Raw genomic sequence first — 18,912 nt, 5'->3', positions numbered from 1 at the left:
CTCTCCAAGGGAAACACATCCATATTCATCACAGGCATCAAAGGAAACATCTTTACAAACTATATCCTTTTACAAACCAACACATGGTCCCACATCACTTGTCCAATTGTTGAATTCCTCCTTTGGGAAGGGCATGGAATTTTATTTCTTTTTATCAGCTGAAAAAAGCATTTCCCTCCAATTCATCAGCACTGGGCGGGAGGAACTTCCTTCACAGGTGAGACTGGGAAAATTTACTGACATGTCACTTTCAGGGTTTTTTTTAGGCAGTTAAAACATACATCTGCAGCATACAGAAAAACCTTTAAAACAGAAAAGAAAGAAAAATGCCCATCACCACTCAGGCATCAAAATTTTTGAGTGAAGCTCATAAAATGCAAGATGTGTTTTGTCTTCAGAGAACAGCACAGTCTAGCACAGACTGCATGAATTTAAAAAGGGGTTTGTCAGCCCCAGCCAGAGCAGTGCTCCAACAGTGTATGTTTTAAGGAGGGGAACCCCACCAAATGCACTCCAGTTATGCTCAGCTGAGGCAAGTCACTGCTCCTACAAATGATTCATTTCACCAAGAGCATGCACCAATACAGTTACATCAGCTGCATTAAACCACTTCTAAAGACTGTGACCCAGACCTCATTTATCAGAGATTAAGTAAAGATGTTAAATTACAGCTCAAGATCCCCAGCTTTAAAGCAGAATCTTCACCAAATCAAAAGATGACAAAAACTGAGAAGAAAAAGTACTTATTCACTAATAAAAGAGTTATTGGGTCAAGCCTCAGCAAAGCAGAAAAAACTGATGAAAATTAAACCAAAAAAGTAATGCTGTTAAATTAAATAAATCTGTCCACAAATTAGTCCTCCACCCACCTTTTATACACCTGAAACAAGAATAGTCAGTTTGCCAAAGCTAAAGACATTTCAGTGCATTTCATGAGATGCTTGCTTTACTTTTTGTAAAACAAAATTCCTCCAGCTTTCCTTGTTTTAAGGATTCTGCCAGCTCTCCTGGCTTCTTCCTTATCTCTAAAAACCAAGGAGCTATTTTTCTGCCTTTAAACAACTTTTAAAACACTGTACCTTCTTCATGTCTTTAAAATGTCCATGCTGAGTTTCATCAAGTGCCCTGCAATTCACAACTACCATTCTGGACAGGGAAAGTGTTTAAAGATGACACAGCTTTCCAAGCCATGTTTATACAACTCAGACACAAACACCAATATTTGCCAGACTTCCACCGTCCAATGAAACATTATTTAGTTACAGCATACCATGAGTGGCCCTCTGAAAACTGGGACTGGACTTGAGATGACACAAAGCCCAGTGTGCTCCAGGTCCTCAGGACAGTGAGGAGCAGCTGCACAACCCCATCACAGCACATATTCCCTGGCAGTTCCTTGGTATTTATCAAGCCATCCTAAGTCACAGACCCTTTACAAATGGAAGATCACAGTGTTTATAGATGCCCCTTCAGCTTCCACACAAGACAATTAAATTCTTTAAAGTTTACAATTTACAGGCAAGTATAAATCAGGGATCCTCCTGAGACCAAGTCAAGGACACTTTGGGTTAAAATTTAAAATACATCCACAAACACATACAAAGGGTTGATTGCAGCCTTTACCAGTAGTTGAGGTACAACTCTTGAGCGTGCCTACACTAAAAACAGACACAGAAATCACAGACACACCTTTTCCCTTCCAAAAGGGCAAAACAAGGGTGCAGACATACATGAGGAGTCAGAAAGATGCAAAAAACTGTGGGATGAGTCAAAAGCAGCTGTCATAGCCCTGTGCCAGAACATCTGCAGAATCTCACGTCAGATTGTTTTCTCATATTCCTGAGATCAAGGCTTTGGAGAGTTCTGTACAAAGGCTTCAACCCACAGATAGGAACTGATAGTTAATAAAGCAGTTGGGAACAGCATAGCTTGAAAGGAAGTGGGAGATATCCTCCTACATTGCTTACTGGGAATACGGAGGTTTTACAACAGGAGAAAAGGGCTGTAATCTGTCTGTCTGATTCCCTGGTTATCTGTAAGCTTTTCATGACTTTTGGAAGAGGAACCAAGCCACATAAAGAATTACTCAGTACCCTTCCCTTATCTGCAAGCTTTTCTTCTTAACAGAGCCTGTATGACTCTGCATATGGCAGTAAGACAACCTATTAATCACTCCACCGTAATTTTTTGAGACCAGTTTGAAGTTTCAAAAGTCAGGTTTTGAAAAGTTGCAAGTCTCTTACAGCCAAGACACCAAAACACAGCATTTTCCAAACACCCCATGCTCTGCAAGGTCAGCAGCAGGCCAGCTTAAAACAGTCATAATGTTTCCAAATTTTCCACTGCTGCCTGCTACTGAAAAAACAGTCACAGCTGGCCTGGTACTGAGGATGGACAGAAGAACTTCAAGTTCCAAAGTCGCTTGCCAAGACTACTGACTTCCAGGCTACAAGCTAGTGCACAGAAAGAACACACAAAGATTTCAGACTCCTTGCCTTTTGGCTATTACAAAGATGTCTTTAATTCTGGGACTGAAACCAGCACTCCCCAGTTCCCAAGATACGAAGGCTCAAACAACCCTGACTGCTGGCTAGCCTGGAAGATTGAGAGTCCTCATGTCCCAAATTAGTGAAAGCAAGAACGTAGGCAAAGGTGTGATGGAAAAAAATCAGGAATATCAGACTTGAGCCAAAGCAGGCTGCCACCAGCACTGCCAGTTCTCAGCTGCTCCCCATTCACAAAGCACAGCAGATGCATTGGGGTTGACCATGAGCAAGAGTCATTCCTGATAAACTGGTGGGAGAAGGGCAAAGGGAACAGTTATCCAGTCAACTGCAGTAAATAGCCCTGGAGCATTTATGCCAGTCATGCTGATATTTTCTGCAAAGAAGCCTCTAGCCAAGCCAGAGATAAAAATGAAAAAGATGTTCCAGTCAGATTCCCATGTTTTGGAGAGTTTCTCAGCACAGCAGAAGGCAGCAGGGGAATTCAGTGAGTACCTCGTTCCAGCACTAGGAAAAGTAGTAGCTCCTGCTACTAGGGAAACACCTACAGCTTGTATTTTAAATTTGTAGATAGTCTGATTCCTAAAGTTAGGAAATATATTACAAACATGCAAGATACAGAAGTAAGGGCTTTTAAACACATTTACTATATAGCACCGAAATAAATGCTTTGTAAATTTCTTTTGAGAAAAGTGGATGGAAAGCCAAAAATGTGAAAGTGATTTATGCAGTGGTTCAGAATCCAGGAAAGTTACAAACAGTGCACTGGCTCACAGCACAGATCAGCTTCAGGTGTCTTAAATGTCATCACTGGCAGTGATTTCTGGTAACACCAATCTGCTTTTACAGAAGGGTTTTTAGTGGATTTAGTATTTGCCTTTTCTCTGATTTCTTGATAATGCTGCTAACTGTACCCAGTTTGCCAATTGCTTCAAATTATTTCATCCCCTAAAGAGGTTTCTACTATCAAGAAGCTAAACTTGGACATTCTTTTCCTTCTGAGGGAAAACACTTGTTCTGTCTCCCACAGGACATGCACTAAATGTGTTCTGCTCATGCAGTTGTACTAAACTAGAAAAACATCTCTCAGACAGCTTGCAGTTTATACCAGCAGAACAACACTTGACCAGGACAGCTTGTTTAAGTGTTGCTCTGCATCCGTCCTCCCTCACCCCCCATAAAAGATACTGCACCATTAATCACTGTCCTTGTGCTGCCAATAGAGCTACACTGGGGCTTTGTGGCTGACGTAACTGTTGGCAGTCAGTCTCTCCCTGCTAATCACCAACATAAGTATCTGGGAAAAGAACCCTGTAAATTAGACCTTTCCTTGGCAAGCACTTTAAGGAAGTCTTCATCTGGGAGTGCTACAGCGCTCCTCTGTGCCTGGCTATCTCCAGCAGCAGCCTTGGGCCAGCAAGGTCACAGGTCCACAAGCCAATGAGCAGCCCTAAGGCTCACTCCCACCCAGAGAGAAAAGGTTTCCCTTTACTCCCTTGTGCCAGCCTTGGTACTGCAACATAACTTCCCCTCTACCTGTCAGTCAGTTCACCTTCCTAACCTGGCAGAACCAACATAGACCAAAAAACACCTTCTGCGGGGTCAGCTCAGAACACCGAAGTCACCCAGCCAGCCTAGGCAAAGAAATCCATTGCTGGGACTGTGAGAAACCCAGCTCTAAAGAGTCCTTTCCATCTCAGGGAGCTGCCACCCTTAAATTTTAAGTGATATCCAGGTCAAAGATTAGCTCACACTCAGACACGAGTACTTCAGCTGATTTGCAAAACCTGCTCTCACCCCCAGAGCAAGGAGCCCTGCCTTGGCTAGTTATGAATAACCAAACACTCCAACAAGCAATTCAACTCCTCTCTACTGCCACTGCCTTCTGCTCCAGTAACCAGACAGCAAACCTGGGGGGAAAAAAGAGAGATTTCATATCCATCTATCCAAAAATACCACACACTGCAGAGTTTTAAGCTGAGAGCATTTATAAAATATTTTCCATATGAAATATAATACCACATATTACAGAAACTATAATTGCATTATCCTAAGTTTTTAAGCTAATAAAGACAAAGACTTTTCCTTTGGCTACCACCAAGAGAATGCACTTAACACTGACACTAGCTAGCATGGATAAGAAAGGGCCTGTTATTAATATGCCAGACTGTAAAGCCAGCAGCAGGCAAAAATGCAGAATAGGAAACTGCAATAGTCAAGATGGCAACCTATATGTAAGTCAGCTTTTCCAAGACATTCAGCAAGGTCAAAGATTACTTTTAACATTAGTATAGTTCATCACTGCATTAATGAGATAATAAGCAGAAGATTATGATATAATCAAGGTCTGTTCTATCTATCTATCTATCTATCTATCTATCTATCTATCTATCTATCTTCTTAGGGATAAAAAGGAAAAGAAGTGTCTGACAAGAGCAAAGGGCAAGGGACTGTGTGAAGGGAGATGAACTTCTGGTCTTGACTGTTGGAGACTCATGGTAAGACCTCAGTAAAGCCACTCAAGTTGGGTCTCTGGCCCTCCCATCTCCCTCTTCCCTCCCTGTACAGGGAAGCACATGCTTTAGATATGTTTGGGATTCCTGAAACACTACCACACATTTGAAATTAACCAGTGTAAGGGCATTATGCATGTAGCAACCCCTGAAGCCATCATGCACATGTTGGCAGGTCTTTGAGGTTCAAATAAATTTAAAATCTACCTTATTCACTGTTGGGACAAAATAATAGAGCAGTTGTCACACAACTGGAAAAACAGAAGTTATGCAAATATGGTCCTGGGCAACCTTTATGGCCATGATTGAGCAGGGGGCTGGGTAAGACGACCTCCAGAGGCCCCTTCCAGTCTCAGCCATACTGGGATTCTGTGAAGTTCTCAAAACAACTACCTGCCAATTAATTTGGTCACACATCCAAAAAAGCAGCTGGTTCAAGAAAACTGGACACAACTCTGCCTGCCTTGGCACAACTACAACATTGCATCAAGTGCTGCTACACTGAGGTAGGGACTGAGCTCTGTTTGCTGTGCACAGGCAGAGGCACAAGAGAGCTGCTTTCTCCCTGATTTTGACCACTTCAGAGAATCCAGAAGCCTTCTGAGTTGCCTCACTCTTCTTCCCTTCGTGCTTGTATCCTTGAAGTTTGGCTTCATGTATGGGTCTGTTCCATTAAAACCAAGTCCTCATCACAGTCACCTTGCTTCACATACAGCCCAGGTAAGAAGCCACTTTTCCACCCCATTTTTCACTGGTTGTGAGCTACTGGAAGATTCTGATCCACAGAGGTTCCCATCCCACAGCCATCACTATAGCACCATATACCTCAAGCAACCATGACTAAGCCCTGTCATTTTCACATCCTGTTTGTCTCCCAACCTATCTGCAAAGGCAGGATGGATTATTTTATTACACATGGAATAAAGTCAACAGAAAAAAAAGTCACCTTGCAGTTTGTAGTTTTACTTACCTGACTAAAGCCCTTCCTGTATTAAAATAAATCCAAACCCACCTTCCCCAAAGTATATTTCAGCCCAGAAACCGTAACAGTGGTAAAAATATGTCAAATTTCCCACCCGAGCGTTTAGATACCAAAAGAAAATCCTTCATCAAACACGACTTTGTTTTATTGATGAGCCAGTTTTAGTAACTTCTCAAGACCTGGGAGCAGAATCTACACTCCTAAGCAGGTGGTAGTGTGTGGCCTAAGTTGAAAGTAAATTTCTTGCTTCATGTCAGACAGCTCAGAAACCCTTGAAAGAAAGAAAACTGGCCAACAGTGAGAAAGCGTGTTCTGCCAACTATTTTGTCCTACCAAAACACTAGCAGAGTTTGTTTTACAACATCTTGGGAGGGCTAGAAAGAAAAGGACAAGGAGTTAAAAAACAACAGAGAACAAAAAAACCCCAACCCATACATTTTTTTGCTATTCATCAGGATATAATTCCAGATAAATTACAGGGACACTCCAGATAATTAACCCATCAACTGCAAGAGCAGGAGATGTCAGCTCCACAACACCTTCTGCCCTCTCTCTTACACATACCACCATGTTTACCTTGAGAAAATGATGGGACCCCTCTCTCCCCTGCCACAGAAAATATATCCAGTTGCAAGCTACATATTTTTCCTTCAACCTATCAGCTGAATCAAAGTCCTTACTAGTAAGACAACAAGGGCGCTTGATTAATTCCTCCCACATCAATATTCAAATGAAACCTAACAGATACAAAGGTGAAATACACTGGCAGAATGAAGTCAAATATGCAGCTCATTAACAGCATCTGACCAAACAGCAGATGTTTCCTCCTCCTATCACCCTTAGAACACATTTAAGGGAAAGCCACAATTTGTTGCAACATGATTCTCCAGTTATTCACTTCATCTTTAACCAAAACTGATTTTAAGCTTTTAAGCATTTAAACGGCATTTAAGTATCTATATATAAATAGTTAGATAAATAATAAATAGACCTTGATAAATTTATAGGCTCTTCTCAACTATATATAGGTGTAGCCTACCTTTATCTGATCCAAACAATTTAACTTTCAACAGCAGTGACTATTATTTTAGGTATTCATATGTCCACACACACATACAGCATACCTATCCACTTGAAGAATCCTATATACACACCATTGTAAGAATAAAACATCTTTGAGAGTCTCATGCCCTGGTTTCAACATGCTACACTATTCAGAATGCTGAAACTATTTTCAATGCCTTAAAATGCTTGAAATCAGAAGTCTGAAATTCTTTACAAGAAAAATATCTCAGTAATTTAATCTTTCATGTAAACACAGAAGAATGAAATACCAGTTTGCAGCGTTGAACAAAGTGAGAAAAAAAAAAACAAGTAAAGGTATCTTCAACTACAGTCACTGCATGCACCAATCAACCTGAACATACAAGGTTTTATGAACTCATGGAAGACTTCTCAACCTGCTCTGGAAGTGTCAAGTGTGTGCACATATGCTTTTTTTGCTTTCATCTACTTAAGTACGCCCTTAAACACGTACATCAGTCTTGCCACCTCTGTAGAAGAAACTCTGTAATGCTTCAAACTCTGAAATCCAAGTTCTAGTCATGGATTAAATCTGTATTGAGAGGATGTATTTTCAGCTTCTCCTCAAACAAGTTCCAAGTACTGAAGGAAGCAAGGTCCATCAGTCAAAACTGGAGGGCAGATGTGATTCTTACACCCATGCTGAGGACAGACATGAGAAGACAGCAAAAACTCTCATTATTCTGTCTATAATCACTTCAGTACTGCAAAATTTTTAATGGGTATCTTATTTTCAAGTTACCCAATATTGGATTGATAGTCCATGGATCACTTTCATGTGGATTGGCATTTTAGTAGTTTTAATGACAAAAACATGCAAGTGATATACTTCTGAATACCATTAAGTGCTATAATTCAGACTGTCTACACTGGCTTAGACAGTCTCATCTGCTGCCATGTTGGGAAGAGTGTTCCCTTTATGAGTACAGAAATATGAAATAATGCTTCAGAAATCACTGGTGAACCACATTAATGATTTGCTTACATGCCAACTCAACATAATAGTTGGGTTTGGATGATACTGCTTTGAACAGTGCCTAAATATAATGACTTATATAAAGGCATGTTTAAAAATAATTTGTTTTCCTCCTTGTACTCTAGACTTCGCCTGTGCTTGCTGGAGAAAGGGTGGGGAAAGAACCAAATGGGAGAGACTGGTGACATCTGTTCTAATATCACTCTCCTGAGTGGATAACACATATTGGAATAAAAGTGACCAGAACAATTACAGAGTTATGTTAGAACAACCAAACTGTGCAAGTGTGTCCAGAATAGCTCTACTGGTCAGCTTCCCTACTCTGGCAAGTCTAGAGACAGGAAGAAAAATGATTCAACCACTCATCTAAACTCAGCTTCTACACAGTCTCCAAGCCAGCAATGACCAGAAGAGCACAACTGAGCAAAGCAATCCGTGCTTGCAGAAAACCCTTTGGAATCCCACGACGGCTCAGCCCAGCTGCTGTGTGGCACTATGGCCCCACAACCCTTCCACCAGAGCAATCCCACTGCCACGGTTCCTGACACATCCTTCCTCCTTTCCCACACTCAAAAAATAATACAAATGGACCCATCTCCACAGCTCAACAGAGTTCAGCATTTCATGCATGCAAACTTGACCTCGCATAGTCCAATGAGGAATACTGGGCTCAACCTTTGTTCCTATTAAACTGGGAGGAACTTCCAGTGCCAACACATGCAGGTGACAAATGGATGCAGAGAGACAATCCTGTATGATATGGGCTCGTTCTAGAAAATGTTTTCATTCCTTGAAATCAGCCCATTTTATGAAATGTTTGCCTTCTCTATCCCGTTAAAAAACACAGGCATCCCCCACTCAAATACACAGCAACCCGAAAAGCTTCTGTAATGCAAATTACCATTTGTCTGAGGAGGAGGATAGGGATCTTTGTGGCAGCCATTATCCAAGGGTGTCCTCATCCCTGAATCCTCCTCTGTAAAGCCCTCCACAAAAGACCCAATCAAACATTTTCTCTGGTTATTTCAAACCTTGAAGAGTAGTGATATTCTAATGGAAATACCCCAGACTGCAGGGATACAACACCAAAACTTTCAAAGTATCAATTTAAAATAACTTCCTTCCCATCCCAAGTAAAATCCTCCATTCTAACATAAAAATTCTCTCTGCTGTTCTAAAGCTTGAGCAAAATAGCTTGAGAATTGCAAGATGCCTGAGTAGATGAGCCTGTAAGTCACCAGTATTTTAAACCTCGCTTGCCAAGCTGGGGTTTATATTTTAAATTTTTCCACTCAGCGCATTTCAAAGGAAAACTTCTAGGAACTGCGTATCATCTTTTAATTATTAAGACAGGTATGCATTCAGTTTTTTGCTATACACAGAAGAAAGGCCAGTGGAAGAACATTAGTCTGCTGGTACTACAGGGAAAAACAGTGAAGCTTTTATGAGCAGAACAGACCTTTCCTAACTCTGAAAGCAAAGCTGAGTAAGTTTGTCATGAAAATCTAAACTAGAAATTTAAAAATTAAAAAACACAAACAAAATCAACAAAAAACAAAACCCCCACACATCGGTAGGATCACTTCACTGACCATAAAGCAATTTGTGCAATCTGACTTTCATTTTCACAGATTTTATGGCTCTCTCTCCAATACAGTAGTTTCTCCATCTGCACTGACACAGCAGTGTCACAGCTCCATAGTCACATTTTAAAAGCCACTGCACTCCAAAGTGAGCTTTAATTCCTTTATCTGCCACTCAAAAAGCACCTCAGCTAAAGCACATGCTGTTGAGGTGCAAGTGAACCTGGAGACTAATAAATCTCTTACCACTAGTGACCATTTATTTTGTCTGCTTCACTTGCATGTCTCAAAATTATTTTTTTACTTATATTTATGATTAAAAATAAGGAACACTTCTTTCTGGGCTGGGAGAACCACAGGAGATTAAAAATTCACACCAATTCAGGTATGTGGAGCTGGTTTAAACACTAACAAATGCAAAACTCTCAAATCCCCAAGCAGCACACTGACTAGCAGAAAGAAGAAAAAAGAAGTCGTTTCTGCAGGATTTTTCCCAAAACACATCATAGTGATTTTACCAGCAGAAACAGCGAGACCTAAGATGCTGAGTATTTAGCAAACATTTTACTACCCATGGCATGCTCTTTTTTAGGGCTGAAAAAAAATCTGAAGCCACAGTTGTCTTCACTAAGAAAAGTGAGCCATGCCAACTGATAGTCAAAATTACAGTCTCTTCTAGAAGAAGTTTGGCCATATAGTTCAAGATCTGCAGGAATGTTTCAACAGGCAGTTACAAACTTCAGTAGGATAGAAATACTAGGGGGGAAAAAAGCCAAAAAATGTGCCTGTTTGCCTGTTTGTTCCCTTGGTATCAGTCTGCAGGTAAAGTCTAGCTGATCCTTGAGAAAGGATGTATAAATTTCAGAGATTCACTCACAATCACTTCCCCACACATACATCCCAAAGCTGCACATGCCTTCTTCATCTATTTCAGCTCCTAAACACTGCAAGGAAGAGGCTGAGAGTCAACCTAAATTGGTTCAGCTTTTGGTCTTCACAGAGACACAAACTTTTATTTCAACTACTCATTGCATAAGTTAAATAATACACACGGTGCTCTCTTTATTTGATTCTTAAACCAGCTGTATCTGAAGCACAATGGGACATGTCACAGACACTTGCTTCGCTGCCCTCATAATATGGTTTAATTATGATGACTGAACTAACAGGCTCACATCATACACTTTTACAGGTTGACCCTGTGTCATCCTGATGTATCATTTTGCACCAGTTCAGTGTTGTAAATCAATTTAAGATCTCCAGCAGGTTGAAAAGGCTGGTAATGATGCTTTCTCTGCAGTCTCTGGGGACTCCACATTATACACAACGTACATTATTTATAAAGCTGAGATGATGCCTCCATTAGGCCTGTAAGACTACTCAAATGATATTTTACACACACAACTTGGGCTGCACAGAGCAGAACACTGGCAATATGTAATATCCAGTGCATTCATGCTTTAATTAAAAAAAAAATAATTCATAACCTCTTCATTTTTAAGATTTAAATCTTTATAGCAAACAAAGAAATTAATACTTTAATCTGAATAATTTTCCAGAACTCAGAAACATGAGTAGCACTTTTATTAACCTTTGTATTGTTTTTCTTCACGTTCAACTCTTTACTTCTGTTTTCAAACTACAGAGGAAAAGCAAACACCGAACTCATCAGTTTTCAAATATTTGATTTGATAGTTAATATTTATACCAAAACAGAAAGATCTCCATCTGTTTACTCAGTCACTTCTCTCAAATGTATCAGATCATCACATCTTCAAGGGTACACAAAAAAGCAAGTTGAACAGAACAGAGTAGGAAAAAAATGTATTTGATTACATACCCAATGGTAATGGGGTCAAAACAAATGCAAGGACAAATCCCTACCCTTAGGGTAACCTGATCATGCCTTGAACTGATCATTTCTCATAGCTGTGGAAGCCTTCTGGCTTCTAAATCACCCAAATCAAGGGAAATTTCTCTCAAGTGCCTACTTACAGTCTGAAGTAAATTGCAAGGCTTCATCCCTAAGACCACAGCAAGAACTCCGAAAAGGGCCAGATCTCTCTCATTTTCATGCTGATGTTCTTCCAGTCACAACAGAGTAGTAAGCACTCAAAACCTGCACTACAATCCAACAAGAATCTTGAAAAAGCTTCATAGCATTGCTCCTTGGTTCATGGGGGAAATTAAGTATTAATCAGCTGCAACTAAAAAACTCACATCACATAATTCAGCCAAGTCATTACTCACAAGTAAAAGAAAAAAATAAGCCAAACTTAGGTTCCCTCACATGATTTGCTCCTATTGTTTGACACGACAAGGTGCATACAGTCAGCCCCATGAAGAATTACAGACACACACCTGCACAGAGAAGTGTTCTCCGTGGGCTGGGTAAGCTATAGTTTTTATTCTTACTCCTGAGTGCTGCTTAAAAACACATGTAACTATTGGAAGAAAAAAATATTAAACAAGTTTTCTTTTTCTGACTTCCCCTCTGTCTGCAAAAGATTTAAACTATCAGTTATGACAGCTCTTTCCTAAGAAGCATGTTAGTTTTAAGGAGCAGTATCTTTGCACGCTGACATCCATTAAACACTGACATGTTTCAGGCAATGATCTTTTCCATTTGCCTGTATCTGAAATACACATCTACTTCTACTCCTCCCCATCTGGCTCTAACAACGCTGGTTTTATTAACCTCTGTTAAAAATACTTTCCCAAATAAAACCGTAGACATGCAGCGAGCATCATTTTATCCTAAAATACACAAACATAACGATCAATTTTCAGAATAAAAGTATTTTTTCAGAACAAGCTGTTGTTATCCAAATACTGTAAAAGCAAACTGTAAGGTTGGACCACGTACCTTCTTTAGATTGATCTACTAACAAAAGAGCAATCACAGCAACCCTGCCTCGGTCAGAACTGCCTCTGACTTCAGTTTATATTTAAAAAAAAAAAAAAAAAGTCAGTATTTGGCCCAGATCCTTTCGAACGCATGACTGAATATTTCCACGCCAGTAAATTTTAATAAGCTTTAAAGATCTATATTCAGGATAAGATTATTTGGCTGCACGAGTATATGAAGCAACTATACTGAGGAGGGGGAAAATCTCAAGCATCCAAACCCTCTAACAGGGAAAAGAAAAAAAAAAAAGTGAACTTTCCTTGACCTCTAAGCACAGATTTGTCATTAAAGAAGAAAGAAGGGGAGGGGAGGGGGGAAAAGAAAAAACAAACCAGGAGGGGAAGGGGCTGCGGAAAGAAAGGAAAGAAAGGAAGGGGGGGAAAAGAAGAAAGAAGATAAATTAGAGGGAGAGGGACGCGGCTGGGCCGAGGCGGGAGGCGAAGGGCTCTTCCCGCACACACAAAGGCGGCCCCTGCCCCGGCCGGCCGGGCTCCGCCGCGTCCCCGCGGGCCACGATGGGGCCGGGGCCGGGGAGGAGCCGCAGGCCGGCGGCTTCCCGGCGGGGAAGGGCTCGGCCGCCCGCCGGGCCCGGCGCGGCACCTACCCAACCAACTTGGAGCCGGGAGCGGTCCCCGCCGGGCCGCCGCAGGGACGCCATCATGCCGGGGAGCAGAGCGGCAGCGCAGCGCTGCCCGGAGCCGCTGCCGCCCGGCCCGCGGCCGGAGAGCACCGCGGCAGCGCCGGGCAAGGACCGCGGCGGGAAGGAGGAGGACGAGGAGGAGGAGGAGGAGGATGTGCGGGCACAGCCGCCCGGCCGCGGGCAGTGAGCGGGGAGAGGCGCGGGGGGACGCGAAGTTGTTACCGGCGGGCGGGCGGTGACGGGCGGCCAGCAGGCAGCTCCTCCGCGCCGGGATCGGGATCCAAGATCGGGACCGGGATCGGGATGGATGTGGCCCGGCTGGCGTCAGGCGGCCGGAGCCGCCCCGCGCCGCTCACCGGCACACTCACACACACACACACACACTCACATACACACACGCACCGGCCCGGCCAGGGATCCTCCCCAAATTCCCGCCCCCGCCGCCGCGCCGCCGGGTCCCGCTGGGAGCGCTGCGCCCGCCGGAGAGCGGCCCCGGCACGGCACGGCACGGCACGGCACGGCACGGCACGGCACGGCACGGCACGGCACGGCACGGCACGGCCGCTGTGTGCCCCAACCCACACCCGCCCTGGCTGTGAGCCCCCTCCCACACCCTCACTGCGGCTCCAAAGGCGTTTCTGTCCCGCCGGAGCGGCTGGGGAGCTCCGCCAGCGGGGCTTCGGAGACAGCGGTGGATGCTGTCGGACGTGGAGTTAAAGTCAATTCCTGATCGAACAGGATTATGTCCTGCCGCTTGCCACAGGTGATTCAGCCTTAACTTGGTCTAGTCTTAATGCTGAAGTAATTGCTGTAATCGGTCCCAATGACAGAGCACTCTGTATCCCCAGGTGTTTTACACGTGGGCATCCTCCTGCCCATAGGTTTTGCCGCACTTACTCCTCATTCATGTGAGTAAACCCATTACAGTGCGTGGGGCTTCTTGTGCACTCAGACCCACGGTAACGAAGCCTCACGCCACTGTCCCTCTGAAATGAACTCCATTTGGATCTGTAAGTGTCAGCTCCAAAGTGGAAGTGGCTGGAAGTTTGGAGCCCACATGTGGAACAGTGAGCCTCTCCTGCCTGCTGTGTTTACAGGGATCTTTACAGTAGTCAGGTGAGTGTTGTGCAAACAAGATTGAACTGAAACTGATTCTTTAGCAAATACTTTGGCTTTTACCCAGTCATCGTTCCTGGAAGGAGATATGGAGCAACAAGTGCAAGATGTTTCTACATGGCAAAATATTCTGATACGCCTATACTGGCATAATTATATCCCTATACTTAGGCCAGTAAATTTTCACATGTATAGGCAGTTTTGGCTGTGACTTTAACCTCATTTTAAAGTCCAGCAACACCGAGGCCCAGAGGACTTAAGGCCCTGAGAGTTTTGCCAGATGAACAGTGGTCCTGCCCACCCAGGTGCATTGTGAGTCTGAAGACACAGAACTTGAATGGTTACAGCAGGAGAATGACAGCAGCAATAAAAAGCGCCCGGGTTTATGCCTGTGAGGGTATCAGCGCTTCTTTCTAACTTCATAATCTAAAATTCATCCATTTCTTTGCCACATAAATACCACATAAATTACAAACAGGTGAATTGTACTATGTTGTTAGGTATTATGTTACAATAATAGTAGAGGAACTTCCACACAGGATGATGCCATAATATTCATGGGGAAAGCCTGGAATAAAATTACTCTTTTACTGCTTAAATTTTGAACATTAAATGATTCAAGATGAGTGAACTTCAGTAATCAGCTTTAATGTGTATTTTGTGCTTGAAATGTACACAACTATAGTTAGCAAGTAAACTTTTCTTTTTATGTGCAATCACAGATACAGTGTAGCACTGGACTGCAGATACAACTGGTAAAGTTTATCTCAAGACAAACTGAAAAGTCTTTAAATTTTGTCAGTGTAATGAAGACATTTGCAAGCAAAGTACAGAAGAAATATGAAACTGATACTGGTTTTTGTACTGTAGTGCTTAATCTGGGTCCAGGTGTCCTGGATCAAGAGTAGTGGATGCAGCAGTAGTATCTGCCCCAAGAGCTTGGCAGTCTCGGTGACCTGGTCTCACACAGAAAAAATACATGGAAAAGGCCTTAAATGTGCCTGAGCTCTGCTCTGCACACTGACTTGGCAGGCACAAGCTCCATCCACTGGATCCTGGTTGCTCAAGTATCAATTCATGATTCACACTAAACAGATATGACAAGGAGATAATTAGGGAAGCACTGCAGTTTGTCAGGTGTCTTGTTAAAACCACGTTTTTACTGCTTTTGTTGTTGTTAGGGTTGACTGGTAGGTTGGCTTTGGCATGAGAGAATTAAATTATTCTCTGCTTACGTTGAGGCTTGGGGAGGATCACATTAATATGCTACTTTCCCTAAAAAGGGCTATAAAACAGCCTAGAAGAACATTTTGCTGATGTTTAGTAACCAGAGTGGTTGTCCTGGAGAGGCCTGGGTAGACCTGGCTTTAGACACAGCAGTGGTGTGAGAAGGCCAGGGGACAAGGCAGAAACAGTGTGCCCTGCTCAGATCTGCCTCGAGGCTTCCCTGGCTGGGCTGTTCTGTCACACAGCAGAGTCAAAACTTCAAGTTCTGCCCCCTGCTCTAGCATGTGCAGTCAGAGCAGGCTGCCTGTACCCATCACTCCATGGTTGAGTAGGATCAGCAGTGTCTTACTGCGCATTCACCACTTCTAACTCCATTGGTACTTTAATATCCTGAATCATTAACTTATTCCTGGCTTTTCTGAATAACATTAGAAAACTGAAAAAAGGGGATCAAAGGGGTATGAGCACCTAGGTGTCAACCTTGATGTTCCTCTGCACTGAGCTGAATAACTATGCTAGGCAGTTTTTTCTCTGTTTTTTTTCTGTTTGCTCTGCAACTACATGATCATTCAGACTGATGCAAGGAAAACAGGCCATGAGTCTGGGGCAATGAAGAAAGAGAAGAACCATTCCTTCTGTAAACAGCCTGCCTTTTCATCAGATTAGGTGCACAATCTGATGACACCATCAGTCATAAAGCCTGTGAACCTGAATTTTAATGGAGTTGGGGCACTTACACAGATTAACTAATATGATTCTCAAAGGAAACTTTAATCTCATAGACACTTTCTAGCATCTCACCAAGCACCTGCCCAATCATCTTTAAAATCTGTGTCTCAGAAACCGATTGTCAGAAGGCTGAGTGCTAAAAGACATTCATGCTGCATATTTTATACTATTATATTATGTAACAAGTATTTAAGAAATACTACTATTACTACTACTAATACTGCGGCTACAACAACTATTAGCTTTCAATCTTCCTCTAAAATCCAAGTTCGTATGGAGGTTATGATTTGGTATTTCTTGTTAACTCCAGCCAGGCTTCATCTGGCTTAATCAAGAGGTTCCAGGGATGGAGAGTGTCTTCTGGAGACAGTTTAGCTCCAAGGTCAGTAGCTTTGCTTCACCTTCATGTACACCACGTTTCTACCAGAAATTAAGAGTTTCATGGATAATTAAATAATTAAATTATATCAAACACACAACTTATTATTTACATTAAAATCACTGAACTAATTTTCTTTTCAGCCATTACACTCTTGTCCTAGCGTGGGAAAATGCCAACAATATTTTCTGAAAGAACAGGCAGTTCTCTCAAGAAGAATGATAGGTTTCTGAGAATACTGAATTTCATTATTTCCTTGTTTCTTGGGCTGGCTGATAAAATTTATCACCCTCTATCCTTCACGGCTTGTCTGCTTCGTCTTTGAGTAGGTGAGGTATTAAACAAGCCTCCCACCTCAGCATTATTAGCATAGGATATGCAGACTACACAGATCTGTTTGGGAAAGGTGCCTCAGGCAGAAGACAGCATGTGGGAGAAGGTAAGGAGCATTTTTGGGAGGTCATCATAACTGTGCAGAGCTGCATATGGTTTTCCAGGCCCATCTGGTTACACCATGCGAGCACAGGAAAAAAGGAACTAAGTTGTGAAAGGCCCTGAAGGCAGAAATTGTGACATTCAGGCTCTCTATAGTCCTGCTTTGGGGTGTCTGGCCATTTTCTAGAATGAGCCCTGGATGAGTTTGACTCTATAGAGGAAAATATCTTCTTGGGACCTGCCTTATTGTTCTGGCTCACTGTCATAGGCAAAAGAATGAAGAATCCATTTCACTCTCAGAAGTTCTTCCTAAACTAGCTCACCATGATTAAGTGGGATTCATATAGAATAAATGTGGAACTTGATAATTTTACAAGGTTATTATGTGTGTACCTCTGTTATATTAAATAAGACTTCTGCCATAAATCTATCTGCAGATACCAGAAAGGTCTTTGATCAGATTGAGTAGTCATTCATCTTTTCCACCACTGGGATGATGGGAATCAGACCTAAATTCATTACTTTCTTAAGATTAATGTGCCCAGCTAAAGCTGCCAAGATTCTTATTAAAAGTTACAATTCCAAAAGGTTTGGGCTGAAACAAAGTATTAAGCAGGGCACTCCCTTATCTCCTTTATTGGTTGTTTTCTCATGAGACTCTGATGTAAGGACTTTGCTCCAGCAGTGTTACATTTCCAGTAAAGAAGGGAGGTCGCCCTGTGTTCTGACAGCTCATCACGTGCTTCCACAAAGCGCAGTATTCCTGCCCACTGCACCAGTACTGTACTTTCTAGAGAATGGAATTCTCCCTTTGGATCTTGCCTGAATCCATGTAGAAGCTTTTGAAGGTGGTTTCACTTTCTCCTGGCTATCACCTCAGCAAGGGATAATGGACTCGGTGTAGTCAAACATTATTGGTTCTTTGAAAACTAAATTTCTCTTCAGTCATTCAGCTTAAAAAGATTTACATAACTGGAATAACCTAGCTCTATTGCTGGTTTCTTGGAAGACACCGCTAAGATTAATCTTATCTCCCACTTTAATTACTGTTTTCAAGTTCTTACAGTCCTTGTCCCAGTTACATCTTGTTGCGAAAACCACCAGAGAATGATATATTAAAATTTATTCTGACAGGTGGCAGAGACAAAATTAAAGCTAATAACTCTTTGAGAAAAGAAATCAAAGGTGGTTTGGCAATCCTGAGGTGTTATTTCTTGGTCCCTCGGTTGCAGTGGCTGCACAAGCAGTGCCCAAATGCCTGGGCTGTGCAAGTGGCTGTGTGCCAGAGCTTGCTGTGCAGGACTCAGGACTGCTATGGTCACACAGCTGCACTAGCATCCATGGGATAAGGAGCCTTGGAGCAGGACTGCTTGTGGCAATGTGGGAAGGCTGGAAAAACCATGGTAATTGTCTCAATAGAGGATTCTGTCTCATTGGAAGTCTAACAAAATGACACGTACTGCATCTAAATGCATTCCTTTACTTCCATGTTGCGTTGATATTCTGTGACAAAATGCTCAGCCCATTTTATATAATGATTAAAAACATAAAAAGGAAAATGCTCTGGATTCTAAGTCAGGTTGCCTGAGCCCAGTGTCACTCTTGGCTGAACAAGTCAGTAGTGAAACAGTCCCACCCTCCCTCCTCCACAAGGGCTGCTCAGCCCTAACCCCGTGTCACCCACCCGCTCCGTGCTGGCACAGTTGTTGTGCAGCTGCGAGCTGAACAGGCCCAGGGAACTCAGATGGCTGGGGAGAGCAAATGTTTCAGGGGCCAAGCTCATTTTTAATTTGGATCAGTTTCCTGATCTGTCTCGTTGTGTGGTTGTCCAAATCCT

The 18,912-nt window shown here is 42.6% G+C and overlaps 1 protein-coding gene across 2 annotated transcripts in view; it reads right to left on the bottom strand.

The window, feature by feature from the left end:
* SMAD1 (SMAD family member 1) overlaps window positions 1-13,615 on the bottom strand; it is a 43,505-nt gene extending 29,890 nt beyond the window's left edge. The window contains exon 1 of one of the 2 annotated variants that reach the window (XM_014880581.2): window positions 13,412-13,615. The gene's annotated coding sequence lies outside the window, so the exon portion shown is untranslated. Of the gene's footprint in view, window positions 1-1,079; window positions 1,186-13,411 lie in introns of those variants that run through there. The other variant, XM_088164076.1, reaches the window with a different exon arrangement.
* Window positions 13,616-18,912: the final 5,297 nt, after the last annotated feature.

The sequence above is a fragment of the Sturnus vulgaris genome, chromosome 4 (genome assembly GCF_052056855.1).
Source record: "Sturnus vulgaris isolate bStuVul1 chromosome 4, bStuVul1.hap1, whole genome shotgun sequence".
In the NCBI taxonomy this organism is placed as follows: Eukaryota; Metazoa; Chordata; class Aves; order Passeriformes; family Sturnidae; genus Sturnus; species Sturnus vulgaris.
The sequence above is the reverse complement of the archived record's forward strand: the minus strand, read 5'-3'. Positions and strand labels throughout refer to the sequence as shown.